This window comes from Pleurodeles waltl, chromosome 9, assembly GCF_031143425.1.
Source record: "Pleurodeles waltl isolate 20211129_DDA chromosome 9, aPleWal1.hap1.20221129, whole genome shotgun sequence".
NCBI classification, from domain to species: domain Eukaryota; kingdom Metazoa; phylum Chordata; class Amphibia; order Caudata; family Salamandridae; genus Pleurodeles; species Pleurodeles waltl.
In genome coordinates, this window is record NC_090448.1 from 42,896,483 (window position 1) to 42,912,855 (window position 16,373).

Consider the following 16,373-nt stretch of genomic DNA (forward strand, 5'->3'; position numbering starts at 1 on the left):
ATGGCTCCAAAACTCACTAAGACCCAATCTATCAAACCAATTTGAGATGTGATTAAACCAAGGAATGGTAAGAACATTTGGTCTGTCTAGAATGTCTTGAATAGACTCCTTATATGTGGATAGCTCAGGGGTAGTCCATACACGGACCCAGAAAAGCAATGGTCGTAGGGCAATTACATCTGAGATGCATGAAAGGCCAAGATCCCAGAACATTGGCAGCAGTGGGGTATTACGAGGACAAGCCAAAGTTGACCTTACAAAGTTGTTTTCCCCCACTGCTAACTTGCCAGTGTTCGAGGACCCCCAGATTTCTGCCCCATAGACCGTAGCACTCTGTGCCTTAGCTCGGTAAATTTTAATGGTTGGAGTAATCACTCTCTCAGAGGTAGACTTGTGGAAGCGTAGAATAGCCCCAGATCTCTGGGCCAAAAGAGCTAAACTTTTGTCAATTTGAGCCCCCCAATGCAGATTGTTGCTAATTCTCACCCCCAAATAATCTATGGATTTTACCTTGCTTAAGGGAGTTCCATTATAGAAAATTGAATATCTCTTAGGGGGGGCCACAGCCCAGGGTCATAAGTTTAGTTTTGCTATAATTAAGTTCTAGTCCATAGTCACCACAAAACGAACTAAATTTATCCACAAGTACCTGGAGACCCATAGGAGTTCTGGAGATCAGGAGGGAATCGTCAGCAAATAGCAAAATTTGAATTTTATGGTTATTCAAGGATGGAGCATCATTTTGACAGTTGGTAACGACTTGCACCACCTCGTTAATAAACAATGTGAATAGAGTTGGGGCAAGAACACAGCCCTGGCGCACTCCTCTCCTAATATCTATTTTGTCGGTGAGTTCCCCCCGATTGCCCCATCTAACTTGTGGAAATGTTTTTTCATGTAACCTTTGAATTAAATGCACTAAGGCCCTCATTCTACCGCCGCCCGCCAAAATCAGGCCACCGAAAGACCGCTCCGCGGTCAAAAGACCGCGGCGGCCATTCTGGCTTTCCCGCTGGGCCGGCGGGCGCTCGCCAAAGGAGCCCCGCCGGCCCAGCGGGAAAGGCCCTGCAACAATGAAGCCGGCTCCGAATGGAGCCGGCGGAGTAGCAGGGGTGCGACGGGTGCAGTTGCACCCGTCGCGATTTTCACTGTCTGCAATGCAGACAGTGAAAATCTTTATAGGGCCTTGTTAGGGGGCCCCTGCACTGCCCATGCCACTGGCATGGGCAGTGCAGGGGCCCCCAGGGGCCCCATGACACCCGTTCCCGCCATCCTGTTCCTGGCGGTAAAAACCGCCAGAAACAGGGTGGCGGGAAGGGGGTCGGAATCTCCATGGCGGCGCTGCAAGAGATTCAGCCCATGCAGGGGAAATCCGGCGGGATACTGCCGGATTCCCTTTTTTGACCGCGGCTTTACCGCCGCGGTCAGAATGGGCTGGGAAGCACCGCCAGCCTGTTGGCGGTGCTTCCGTGGTCCCCGGCCCTGGCGGTCTTGGACCGCCAGGGTCGGAATGACCCCCTAAGTTTCCTGGGATACCGATTTTGTTTAATACTCCCCATAGTTTCTCTCTTGGGACAAAGTCGAACGCAGATCTTTGATCTACAAAAGCAACATAGAGATTTTGCTTAGATAGGGTGACATACTTCCAAAATAGTAATGACAGCCTGAGGACTTGGTCCATGGTGTTAGTTTTAGGCCGAAAGCCGGCCTGTAAGGGGGATAAAATTTGATTATCCTGAATCCAATCGGTAAGCCTATCTAAGACTTGCTTAGCAAACGTCTTCTGAAGGATATCGATAAGGCTGATTGGTCGATAATTTGCAGGTAAACCTACATCACCCTTTTTGTGAATCGGAATTATTTCTGCACCACGCCAAGAATCTGGAATAGGGCTACCAGCTGCTATGGCATTAGACAATAAGTTAATGTACCATGCCCATATCTTTGGTTCTGATTTAAACAGGTCCCCTGGAATCTTATCTGGACCAGGGGCTTTAGCTGGCCTCAGAGAATTAATTGCAGCTGTTGTTTCGGCTAAGGTAAAAACAATGCTCTCAGTTGATGTCTTGGTAACAGCCCAACACTCATCATGTCCAGGGACCTCCAGAGCTTGCGGTGCAGGCAGAGCATAAATTCCAGAAAAATAGGACACCCATCTTTCGGGCTGAATATACATGCCAATGTCATCATTACCCCTTTTCGAGCTGGAGGTCAACAGCCGCCAAAAGGATCCATCATCTTGATGTTTAACTGCTTCAAGCAACTTCTGCCATATCTCATTATCCCAGCCTTTTTTTGCTTGTTTCAGGGCATTAACATACCGACGTCGGGCCTCTTTAATAGCCTCTTGGGTAGAGTTTTTTACAGCCTCGTTTAAATTAGATCTTGCTCGCACACAATCCTGATTGTACCAGTCCCTACGAGGGATGTCAACAGGTCTCGGTTTAGAAGGGATTTCCCTATAGAAGATACCCTGTAGGGAATCCACCAATTTGTTGTGGATAGCCATAATAGGAATATCAGAGGCTTCTTGTTCCTCGTAATCTGCAAAAAGTTTTTAAAATGATGAATATATTTCCCTAATCAAGTACGGGTTGGATTCAACCTTCGGCCAACAGACCCAAGAACGTCTGTGATTCAAGTAGGGGAGTGGGACATTAGTGATCGTTGTGTGCTGGGCTCTTAAAAATGCATGGTTGGTCAGTACAAGGCACAAGGGATTATGATCACTGTCCAGGCGAGGTAATATTTCCATGTCCAGTGAACTTGACCATAGCCTAATGTCCACCAGAATATAATCAATAGTACTAAAGGAAAGCCCTCGCTTAAAGGTAATAGCTTGCTCAGGATCTGATTTAGTGCGGCCATTACATTCTCTCAGGCCATATTTCAGACAAAGGGAAGACAACTGAGATGCAACACGGGAAGCAGGCAGAGACGCCATTTCCTTAGATTGGGGAATACCCCAATATTCGTCCTCCTCAGTAGTCAGATTACTGATAGTATTGTCCAACACAAAAGAGCAATTAAAGTCGCCAGCTATAATCAGAAAATCTGAAGAGTCCAAAAGATCTATATAATCCGTCAGCTGGGTGAGAACAATTGATTCCGACCCACGGGTGACAATCTTTAAATAATATGATTTTCTAACCTCTTTCTTATATACCAAACGACCGCTTATATAACTCTCTCAAATTATAACAAACAAACATCATAAACATTCCAAATAATGTCTTTTAGAAATAAATATTGTTACCAACTTTTTCTAGTTTATACTGTAAATGCTGGGACAAAATATCCATGAAACAAAAAGGCAGCCATCTTTTAACAGTATAATCTTCACAATGAAACTGTAGTGCTATTGGAAGCCATCTTTAAAAAGCATAGTATTGGTGAAAAACTCAAGCAGCCATTTTTAAGACATACAGTTCTCTTCCCAACTTCATATATATTCTCACAAGTAGAAACCTTTTATTATAATCTTCAACTCTCATCTTTATCTATATGTATCCTGTGGGACCTCAAATTGTAGAAAATGAATAAATAAGGAAGATAATACATTTCACACTGCAATTCTGGAATTTACACATCTGTTATCCATTATCTAGTCCGCCATTTCAAACTCGTAAAAAGTGATGGAATTTAACTGTTGAAGTTAAAACCCTCATGTACTGTTCTTAAGCGACATTCATCTAGTTTCTGCTTGTTGAAGCAAAAGATACATATTTTCTCCTCTTCGATTACATGTCACATGTTCTAAACTATGAAACCACATTTGGGTATTGGCAGGATAAACTAAATGCATACGAGTGGCCAACGGATATCTTTCATCGCAATTTCTAATTGCCCTGATGTGCTATTTCATCCTCATCTTCCAAGTTCAGACACTGATGCCCACATAATCATTCCACATGAGCATCCTAACACTTATACCACATAAGTAGTGTTGCAGTTAATTAAAAAGATTTAATTGAGAAGGTATAGAAACCTTCAGGTTTATCCGGCAACCATATGCCTGCAGCTGATTTATTACAATTACTTTTAACATAACTGGGGCATAACATATTTCTAAGTGTTGGGCGTGGCTTCGGGCGTCAAGATGGCAGTCGCACTCTGAGAGTGCTCTGGACCCCTCCGTCATCCGCCCGACTGTGCCGCGATCTGCGGGGTTAACGGCACTACCCCATGCACTCCTGTGGCTCCCCTCCCCTTGGGGAGCATGTAGATATGAAGAAAATGATCCATAACGGTCCCCGTGCCCCTCCCGCACTTCGTCCAATCTAAACAAAATGGCGGCCGGGTTCGAGCCGCCGCCGCAAAACTGAGACCCGGAGCCTCAGACGAAGTTGGTCTGGACCGCAGCCTCTGCTGGGGCTAACAGAAAGAATTGGAGCGGCGCTCCCGTCACAAACCTCCGGAGGCATCGGAGTGACGCCGGTAGGTGAAGCGCCTGCTGAGTCGGGCCGCTGTTGTGCCTCCGCCTGGGGCGGGGCGGAGTGGGACCGCGGCGGCCGTCGCAGGGGGGACGGAGGCGCGGAGCACAGCACGGTGCGGTGCCCCCCGAGGGGAAGATGGCGTGCCCGCCGGCCCGAGATCGAAACAGACGATTTGGAGAGCACAGCGCCCGGAGGAGCCGGTGGCACGTGCGACCTCTCGGAGAGCGGTCGGACACGACGAGACCGCGCTGCGAGTACTAGACGGGGACCACAGCGCTTCCGGGGAAGTAAATGCCATAAGCGGAGCGGGGACTCCCCAACCCGGAGGAGAGGAGAGGAGGGTGCGAAGGCCCGGGTCGTCCGGGCAACACCCCCGGGGCATGAAGCAGTCAAGCCCTTTCCTCGGACATCGTGAGGGCTGGAACTGATCGTTGTCCAGGTGAGGGAAGGAGGGATCCGCTAAATCCCCCACGAGTGCACAGGGCTGCGGCACGGGCGAGGAGCGCCCACTGGCCCTTGGGACGGATATCGGGATCGGCCTCGCCACGGGAAGTTGATGCCCAGGGGTGCCGGGGGGGGGCCTCGGGTGCTAGGAGTTCCCCTGAGCCTTGGGGGACTCGACGGTGCCAGGGGAGAAGACCCTGGTCTGATGACCTGCGGGGTTCGGCGCCGTTGCTGGGGCCTCCGCTCTTCGCCCCCGTGTTGGCCGACCGGAGGGACGGAATGCTCCCAGACTGCTGAGCTTCATATAAAGAATAGTGCTCCCGTGGCCGGGCCCGCATTTCCGGGTCCCCCGTGACTCCGAGGTGGCGCTTCCTGTGGTCCCTGAATGTGAGGAGCTCCACGAACGCTGAGACTCGAAAGACAATTCTATACGAGACAAAACATCCTGTTCCCTGCCGGGGCTCACTGCCAGAGTAACAAGATGGGAAGAGACAAACCGATCAAACAGCCTCCTGCCTCCCAGCAAAAGATTGACCAGTTCACAGCACCGGCAGGTCCACGGAGAGACGGAGACTCATCCAGCGGAAGCCCAGCCCCGGATGGAGTGAATGCCATCCTCCTGGCGATTCAATCATCGCAGACCGCCGTGGAGACCAAGATCGGAGAAGTCCGGGAGGACATGGGCCTAATTAGGCAGGACCTCAGAAACGCGGTGGGCCGAATCACTACGGTAGAACACCGGGTCTCCCAGACCGAAGATGAACTATCCGATCTAAGAACCAAAGTGGCCCAACTCCAAACCCGTACTAACGAACTACACCGCCGTATGGAAGACGCAGAAAATCGCTCAAGACGCAACAACCTGCGCTTTGTCGGATTCCCGGAGGGCGCGGAAGAGGATAAAGCTTCCGAATTCCTGGAGCAGTGGATCAAGGCCTGGATCCCGGACCAATCCCTCTCGCCCTGGTTCGCGATCGAACGTGCTCATAGGGCCCTCGCTCCACGTCCACCGCCAGGCGGCCCCAGGCGCCCGATGATTGCACGCTTCTTTAATTTCAAGGACCGAGATATGATCCTTAAGGCAGCCAGGAGCTCAGATAACCTTCAATGGGAGAACCACAAGATCCTAATATTCCCCGACTACACTCGCGAAGTGCAGATTCGCCGCCGGTCTTATGAGCATGTCAAACAAAAGCTAAGAGCAATGCAACTCACCTACATGTTATTATTCCCGGCCAGACTCAAGGTCCTAATGGCCGGAAAGGCCTTCTTCTTCGATTCCCCGGAGGAGGCGTGGGACTGGCTGACTGAGGAGGGCTCCTTGGCCCAGCTGGGTTCCCGGGTCCGGTGGGCGGCCCCTCCAATGAGGTGCCCCCCCCGTTGGAAGGGCTTCGGAGAAGCAGATGACGAACCAGATCCAAGAAGGGTAGGCATAAAGATTTGGACGCCAACAAGAACAATGGAACACCCTCGGCCTCTGATGCACGGGGGGAGGGGGCCGCCGGCGATTCGCTGGGTCCTCTGGGCCCGGACCGGGTCATGGACGACACTGATCTGAGCCAGTCTCCGGAACTTGGTTGAGACGGGACAAGCAACTTATGACGGAACGGAGGAACATGGTCGAGACTTTCATCCCGGACGTGCGGCCCTTGGAGGTGACACTTCAGAGGTCCCATGACCCCCGTGATATACTTCTATGAGACTTACTTAATAGCCGTTAACTGCATTTGATACGACTAAAAGGAGGGGTCCACCACTCCACTCCACAGCAGTCCAGCTGACTGCTTTGTTACAGTTGGGTAATAGGGCGACAGATGCTTCCGGGGAGGGGGTGGGGGGAGGTTGGGGGGTAAAAAGTTTGACATGGGCTTAGATATTATTGTGTTATTAAGTTTATTTTGTCATCTAAATATTTCACTGTTGCAACTGAAACGGTCATCCCCAGATTTACAGAAGGGCACCCAGCATAATATAGCAAGCACGCATCCCATAATCGGTCCTCATTGACTCAGGTCATCTCATGGAATGTGAATGGCCTACTAGATAAAATTAAGAGGTCCGCGGTATTCAGTTCCCTCCGTAGATACTCCCCCTCCGTGGTCTTTTTACAGGAAACCCATCTCCTTGGAACTAGGTGCCCCATGCTCTCACGGGGAGGCTATGATAGAGTCTACCACGCAGGCTTCTCCAGAGGCTCTAGAGGGGTAGCTATCCTGCTCCACCGCTCACTACCTTTGGTAATTACGGACACGCACTCTGACCCACAAGGCAGATACGTGGTGACCACGGGAGTTCTTCACGGATCACCACTAAACTTGGTGAGTGTATACGCCCCTCCGGCGGGGTTTGAAGTTTTTTTAACTTCGCTCTGCCAGGTAATTGCGGGGTTACCTCAGAGAGCCACCTTAATAGGGGGGGATTTTAACGCTGTCCTCGATCCAAGTCTAGACGTATCAGGCGAGATTACCAAGGGCAGATCCAACCGAGCGTCGAGTCTTTCGGGCTGGGCTGGAAGCCTGGGTCTCTGCGACATATGGAGAATTTGGCACCCTAGGGAACGTCAATACACCCACACATCGGCCGCCCACCCGACACAATCCAGAATTGACCTCGTATTTTTGCCCTCCCTTGACGTTATCAGCATCACGGGCGCAGATATACTACCCCGTGGGGTTTCTGACCACGCACCAGTGAGGGTCCGACTCGGGGGGTAGATCCCTCCAGACGCCCGGTGTGGCGCCTTAACGCTTGGTATCTACAAGACATCGACTACACCCTCGAGGTTAGGAACCATCTCAATTACTACTTTTAAACGAATCAGGGATCAGTTCGGTCCCCAGGCACACTGTGGGCCGCGTGTAAGGCTACTCTTAGAGGACACGCCAAACATCTTCTCCGTGTCCGCGAGCGTGCCCGGAACTCACAAGTATCTGCTCTAGAGGCAAAGGCTTTAAGACTGGAGCGGCAATGCAGGACCTCTGACTCAGCCTCCAGTTTGAGACACCTCACCTTAGTGAGAGACGAAATAAAACACCTAGTGCTAGAATCAGCAAAACATATGTGGAGGGCCTCAGCTGCCCGAATATATGGATGGGGAGATAAAAATGGGAAACTCTTGCATTGGCTGGCAACCCACCCCCGAGCAAACAGAGTCATTCCCGAAATTAGGGAAGACTCAGGCTCCCTTTCCAAAACACCAACCGAAATTGCACAAAGCTTTGCCTCCTACTATACTCGCCTTTACGCAGAACACCCTCGACCCAAGTCCGAGATAGAGTCTCCTCTCTTAAATGACATATCCCTCCCCAGAGTTTCCCTTGAGACAAGGAACAGGCTCGATGAAGCCCTCAATCTCACCGAGATTAATAACGCGAACGCCGGCCTGTCTTCGGGCAAAACTCCAGGGCCAGACGGATTCCCGACAGAGTTATATAGCAAATGAAGTGACATCCTAAGCCCCTACTTGCTTGAAATGTACACTGATGCCGAAAAACTAGGTCGCTTTCCGGATGGGATTGATCAAGCCACCATTGTGGTAATCCCTAAAACGCAACCCCCGTCAACACACTGTTCGGCATATCGGCCCATTTCTCTCCTGAATACGGAGATCAAAGTACTGTCCTCAATCCTGGCCGCTAGATTGAGGGAGGCCATCCCCTCGCTGGTACACCCGGACCAATGTGGCTTCATGCCCACCCGTGGTACTAGGCACTGTATTAGAAGGCTGCACCTGGCCCTAGCACATCGCGGGACTCTGTCACGTAACCCCTTGGCACTACTCCTACTCGACTTCGAGAAAGCCTTTGACACGGTAGATTGGTCCTACCTTGACCAGGTGCTGCAAAGAAATGGACTTGGGGCAAAATTTTGCGGCCTGGTAAAACTGCTTTATTCTAATCCGATGGCCCGAGTACAGGTGAACGGGGTGGTTTCTGACCTGTTTCCTATTAACCGGGGCACCCGACAGGGGTGCCCTCTATCCCCCCTACTTTTCGCCTTAATGATTGAACCTTTGGCGATATTATTACGCGGGGATCCCCTGATTGAGGGCTGGTCATGGCCCGCCTGCGCCGAGGACCAGGTGGCACTCTATGCGGATGACATCCTGCTATACATTTCCAACCCAGCCACAAGCGGCCCTCGTGTTCTACACATATTGAACCTCTTCGCGGAGGCCTCCGGGCTGACCCTAAATCATAGTAAATCCTTGCTGGTCCCCCTCCACCGCTCTCGAGACTGCGTGGACTGGCAACACACCTTCCCAGTGAAAAGAAACAGCTTCAAATATCTAGGAATATACGTCTCACTACTCCCGGAATTAGCATGGGAACTCAATATTACACCTTCAATCAGGAGATTTAGGACTGTCCTCCAACGCTGGAGAACCCTCCCCCTCAATCTCCTAGGTAGAATAGCGCTTTATAAGATGATGGTCCTCCCCAGACTTCTTTATCTTTTACAAAACTTCCCACACCCCATCCCAAAGAGATGGTTTTGGGTGCTGGACACGTTGACACGCCAGTTCATATGGAGTGGCGGTCGTCCGCGGCTGGCACTCGTTACCTGCCAAAGGGACGTTTACGATGGGGGACTGGGCATGTCCAACATTTACCATTACCACCTCGCAATGCACTTACAAGTGATCAATGATTGGATGGGAGGGGGATGGGCGGAGCCGGCATACCGATTAGAGCTCCACACACTAAGCTACCCGCGGATTTTCGATGCCCTATATGGGGGCCCGATCTCCCGAGACACCCCTGATGTAACCAGGGTGGTCCTTATGGGTTGGCGGGCGGCACAAAGGGTGTCGAGGTGGTGGGGACGACTCACTCAACGGACGCCGCTGTGGCATGGTAAACATTTAAGGGAGGTCGCGGGCCTAGAGGGATTCCATAAATGGGACACCATTGGTATATCAACACTAGGCGATATTTGGAACGGGACACACATGCGATCCTTTGAGGAGCTCCAGAAACTTTTCTCGCTAAACAAAACGCAATTTCATAAATATCTCCAGCTTCGACACGCCCTACAACCACACATACAGGCGGGGGACACCATACCAGAATACAGTCCGATGGAAGTAAAGACACTAATGGGGAGTCTTGGCAAAGGAGGTGTCTCCCAGATATACCGCACCCTGGTCGCCAACACTGCCCATCCCCTGGAACTGCTCCGCCAGAAGTGGGAGGGATGGGTGGGCCCCATAGAAGAGGGAGATTGGGGCGAAGCGCTGATGGCCCCCCGCGCCCTAACGATGGCCTCTCGATTCCGACAAATACAGACCTACTACCTCCATATAGCATATCTGACACCTACTAAACTCCACAGAGCGGGCCTCCGATCCTCTGTTGACTGCCCTCGGTGCCTAGATCCCTCTGCCGATTTCTTTCATATGGTCTGGGCTTGTCCGGTCATAGCGACTTATTGGGGGGCGGTTCTAAACGATGTCTTGAGTGTCCTACAGGTAGATGTGGAGAAATCACCGTTGTCCTCCCTTCTGGGAATTATGGGAGACACTGGGTTGAGAAGACCGGACAGGATCTTTCTGGGGTGGCTTGTCTGGTGGCGAAGAGGGATATAGTGGCGAATTGGAAGGCCAGCGGGGCTCCTGCCTTGATTAAGTGGAAGCGCTGAGTGGATTGGTGCGCGACCCGGGAAAAATTGGTATATGAGGCCAGAGGTTGTCCGAATAAATATAATAAGATATGGGGAAGGTGGGAAGCAGCTACAATGGCCTCCCCTATATCACCAAGAACAACCTCATCACAGAGGATCGAAACTGATCCCCCGCCTATCCTACCCTCCCGGACCAATGCATAATTCATCAAGTCCAATCCTGTAGATTTGTGTGCAGCTTGCTTTTCCTTTCATTAAAGTTCAAGTATGTGTCGCTGGAACCGGGGATTGACCATGTTTAGTGTGCCCGTTGGCATCATGTTTTAAATGTTTGTATTGTATTTATTTCAGTTGTTTACAAAATAAAAATTACTTTATCAAAAAATATATATATATATTTCTAAGTGTTTTCCCTTTTCAAAAGACCACTCTAGGCTTTTTTGGCACGATTCCTCCCGGAAGCGTAGCAGAGTCGAGCATGTGCCAATTCCTTCTTAACACATTGAAAATGTGACTATTATATACATTATATCTTGTTATGAAATGTACTTCTTGTCTCTTATTGATTTGTTTATTCTTTTGTTAACAGTTTTCTCTCAAAGTAAATTTCCTATCTAATTTTCTAACTCTTGTTTTAGCCTTTTTGAGGATCCTCACATCATGTCCACTATCTTTTCTTGCTCAATCCCCAATAATATTTTTTCAAAATTGGCTTCTTGACTGCAGTTACATCTTGCCCGTACCATTTTGCTGTAAGGTATAGCTTCAATGGCTTTTCTAGGATGGGCACTAGTGGCATGGAGCACACTATCACAACCAGTGGGTTTTTTAATACATCACTGTAAATAACATTACCCGGTTTATATAGACACAAATCCAAAAATGCAAGGGAGGGATGCCTCTGGCATGGTATGAAGGTCAGTAATGGATCTGACCTTGCTACTTAGTACGAGGAGTAGAGTGTTTTCCTTTAAGAATTGGGCAGAGCCCCGTCCTCTCAGCAAAGCGCTAGGATTATGTGGTTCAGGGGGAACAGGTGGGTGACCAACCATGTGTCTACAAGGTGTGACTATGGATGGTTTTGTGATAGGAATTTTTATGTTAAGTGAGCTCTGCCCATAATGTTGCTCTCACATACTATATTTTTTGTATCATTTTGTGTATACCTTAAGGTTAGTCCCTTTGTGTTATTGTAAGAAATACAGCTTGACAGTAATTCTCTAAACCAAGACAGATGGTTCATTGTGTGGTCTCTTGCGCTTGACATTTCCCTACTCGTTGGCTCCTCTGTTATGTTGCAAAGTGTGCCCCAAATTAGGGATGCTGGCTCTAAAAGAAAACCTAGTAGAATGAGGGTGGGCCTAAAATCAACTGTCTACTGGTGGCTTTTTCTTTTAGCAGGGGAATGACAGAAACCTGTAAACACCTACATCACAAGATGAATGGCCAGGGAGGCGTCTGGCTGGAGCTGGCTGCGGCCATGCCAAGACAGTTATGTGAAAAGCACTGGTAATAGGGCAGGTGACTTCCTAGCCACTTTCTGCCCGCCAGTCCTGGACAAATCTTCTTTGACCGTTTTGGGCTAATGCTTTAGCATGAGTGGATGAGGATCTGTTCACAGCAGCTGTTTGAGCAACTGTTAACAGCTCTGTGTAATATTTATGGGTTTATGCTTGGGGTGTATAATTTCACAGTTGGCATCAAAACAAGTAGACCCACGTCAAATTTAGCAAATTTCTTTTTGCTCAATAACGTTGTCTGGAGCTTGAACAGTGATAGGAGACTGGGCTGCGGGAGCTTACAATACTGTTTCTAGTCTATTAATAGGGCCTCCACATTAATGCTCTGAGGAATGGGGTAGAGGGTTGAAGTTTTTGTCCAGCTGCCCAGATACACCTCTCAGAAAGATGTCATGGGGGCCATACAGGGATGTCTCTGGCATCATGTCCGGGTCGGCATCTGAACTAGCCTTTCTCCCTTGTATGGGGAGTGGAGTGTTTTCCTTAAAAAAAAAAAAGGGGTAGTTTAATTGGCCTAAGTAAGGTGCCAGGATTATGCAGCGCAGGAAAACCGGATGGCCAACGAACTATGGGGGTCATTCCCACCCCGGCGGTCAAGGACAGCCGGGGCCGGGGATGCGGGAGCACCGCCAACAGGCTGGCGGTGCCCCGCAGGGCATTCTGACCGCGGCGGTTTGGCCGCGGTCAGAACAGGAAAACCGGCGGTCTCCCACCGGTTTTCCAATGCCCTCAGGAATCCTCCATGGGGATTCCGACACCCCATACCGCCATCCTGTTCCTGGCGGTTCGCCCGCCAGGAACAGGATGGCGGTATGGGGTGTCGTGGGGCCCCTGGGGGTCCCTGCAGTGCCCATGCCAGTGGCATGGGCACTGCAGGGGCCCCCGTAAGAGGGCCCCACAAAGAATTTCAGTGTCTGCTCAGCAGACACTGAAATTCGCGACGGGTGCAACTGCACCTGTCGCACCTTCCCACTCCGCCGGCTCCATTCGGAGCCGGCTTCCTCGTGGGAAGGGGTTTCCCGCTGGGCTGGCGGGCGGCCTTCTGGCGGTCGCCCGCCAGCCCAGCGGGAAAGCCAGAATGGCCTCGAGCGGCCATATGGTGGTTCCCTCCAGGCGGGCGGCTCCCGCCGCCCGCCGGGGTCTGAATGACCCCCTATGAGTCTACGCAGTTTGACAAGGTAGTTCTCTGACAGGAATGTTTAGGTCTAGCTTGCTCTCTACACAAGACTCACATGCTGTATTTTCTTGGATCATATTGTTTAGTGCTCAAAACATATGATTTTGTATATAATGTTTCTTTTTTATTGTTCTGTCACCAATGTAATAAATGCTGCCTGAGAGTAATTCTCTAAACCACGAAAGTCACAGACTTAGTGAGGTTTACTGTGTGGCTTCTTGCTCTTGGCGTTTTTCCGCTCGCCGGGTCTCCTCCTATGAAGCCTCGCAGGTGGAGACAAGTATAGTGTTCATGTACAAAACATAGCAAGTACTCAGCTTGCTAACCTATTTTATCTTTAAATGTTACATATACCAAAGTCACGACCTAAATAGAAAGTCCCACTTGATCTCTAGGCATTTATCTCGAACTTCTTGCTATAGCAGTTTAAAACAGCGCTTAACAAGGGCACCAGCTTACATTATACATTTCATTTCTGGCATGGGAAGGTGAGTGATTCGATGGTTGAGTTTTGTACAGGCAGGAATAGCACATTTAGGAAATGCTAGTCCACCTGGTGCACTCTAGTTTGAAGATATAGGCAACATGGATATTAAATGTTTTCTTTGGCTAATTATAAGACTCCCTAACGTAAACAGAGCTCTTTGTAGTCTCAGGGGCGCTGGCCTCCCCATTTTGCCACACCTTGCCCCCGTAAAGAGAAGAACCCGCCTCCTGGGCCTGTAGTCCCATTTTCACTGCAGACAGGCATCTGAGCTCAGTGCTCATAGACACTGAAAGCAAAAAGCCAGTGCCAGCCCCGCAGGTAAAAAGGATAATTTTGTGGGTGGAGACGGTGATAAATGGCCCTTTCTTTTGTTCCATTATTTTGGTAACAGATGCTAAAAGCCCCCTCTGAGGTGAATTGCAGGTGAACACATCCCCAGTGTTGGCAGCCAGAGTGCTCGCTTAATTTCACTCAAACAGGCCTCTTTCTTGTCAGGGTTTTATACCTCGGAGGTTCTAAGATTACTGCGGTGTAAAAGGAACATGTTTTTTCAACGTGTAATGCTGATCCGCAGTAATAGGGAAACATTTCAGCTTGAGACTGTCATTTGCATTTTGCTTGTGCCCACATTACTGCCCTTCAGAGCCCTCGGTAAAGTAAAAGAAGAGGGAGCTTGTTCTGGTTTGAAGAGCACAGAATAACGATAGCAAAATTTGTCTCTTTTGAGCCCAATCATGTCATTCCGTTCTCGGCAGCCAGCCCACATGAAAAATATCAATAGAGGAAGACCGAGTGCATGCAAATAACTGCTAGTTCTTTCTTAGAAAGCAGATCTTGTAGTGGAAGTGGCTGAGCAGTAAGGACTTATTGTAGAGGATTTTCAAAATGTGAATTGAAGGGGAGTGCCCTACTCTCCATACAGAATTCGAAAAGGGGAACTACCTGACTCGATGACATTTACTCTAATTAACTGTAAAAACAAAGTAAAAAAAAGTACATACGAAATATAATTAAAATGTATTTAGCCTGCATTAACCTCTATTGACGACTGCCACCTCGATTGCGAACAGAAACAGATCGACTGTTATTAGTATTGGTTATTCATTTTATAGTCAGCGTTGACAATACGTCCCGTCTTCAATCAAACGAGGCTTCATAAGCCAGAAGCTGTCAGTATTCGCGGACTTGAGGTTTCACCACTGCATTCAATCTATGTGCATACAAGTCCCCGATGTGCTGCGTATATTTGGAGAAAAAAGTCAGGAGTTACTACAAGTGCCTTGCATGAAATGGGACACTTGCCATAGACAGTGAAATTCCTCCTTGCGGTTGGATAGGTCTTACCCTTTCTGCACTTCACCCCCACATTTACATTCTGCATTCAAACTTTATTTCTGCTGGTTTCCTCGTCCCCAGTAATCTTCCCACATGGGCTCCAAGGACATACTATTTTAAGACTTGTGAACTACACACACAACATTCTGTTTTTGTGCATACCTTCCTTCCTAACTGTACAAATACTATGGACGCAAAGTAGTTTTATGTGGCTATCTATATCCAAGGAAACTTTTCTACATCTTCATCTTCTTTATCATCCCATTCCTTACTGTAGAAATACAAGTCCATTTCTATGCCTCGTAGTAAAACCTCCCTTAAAGCCCACTAACTCACTTTCTCCTTCTTGTTTTTTCTTGTGCCCTAGTGTTGCTACTTCCTGTACGAGAAGCTGTTATGGTACTCTTTTTTTTAGGTCTGGCAAAAGATAGCATTTGCTGTCTTGCCATGCTCGTGTTTTCCAAAACAAAATACATACATATAAAGGGGTTCCTAATCAACAGTCTTCCATCATTGGTCTGTTGACATGTCACTCAAATTATACTACCTCCAACCCAAGCAGAGGGTATAGATCAACAGACCAGTCCACGACAACCACTGGATGCCTTCAATTTGAGTGACTGCATTTATGCCCCAGCACATGTACACATACACCTAAAAATAGTTCCCCCAAAACAGAACCTATTAGACACTTGCACTTTCCAATGACTGATAGCCCCTATGTATAGAAGGGTTACATCAACTATTTACATCCCTCTCAAGACATTTGGTGTAAATTACAATGTTCATTCCGCACTATAAACCAGATTGGGTATATTTATTTAGCATAGTGAAAATGAGCAGAAGTCATTAAAGTAGCTAAAGAGTGTGTTCAGATTTTTAGGTTGAAACCACACGCCACAGGTTTGTGATTGACATTTCAAGCACTTGAGAGAGACCTCTAGTAACTACTTGTGGAACTACATCACCCTCACAGGAATGCTATGACAGCACTGCCAGTATGAAGAAATCACCCCTCACAATTAGGACAAAGCTCACACCCACCGAAACAAACAGCCAAAATAAGCTATCCAAATGAATAACAGTTCGTATAAACGGTAGGGTGTGATCACAAACTTTAAAACAAAAGAAAGTATTGCAATTTGTAATTCTGACTAAACAAGCACAAATGATTACAATTGCAAAAGTGTGTTTGTAAATTTCTATACGAAAGATCACCCCCTCAGCTTGGTCCAAGTCATTAGAAGCAGTTGCTTCAGGCTTAAGCTGGGCCTCAATTATTAACAAGTGGAAGTGCAGCCTCATGTAAAAATGTCAATGGTTTTGCATTTGACTAGTAAGGGACTAGTAAT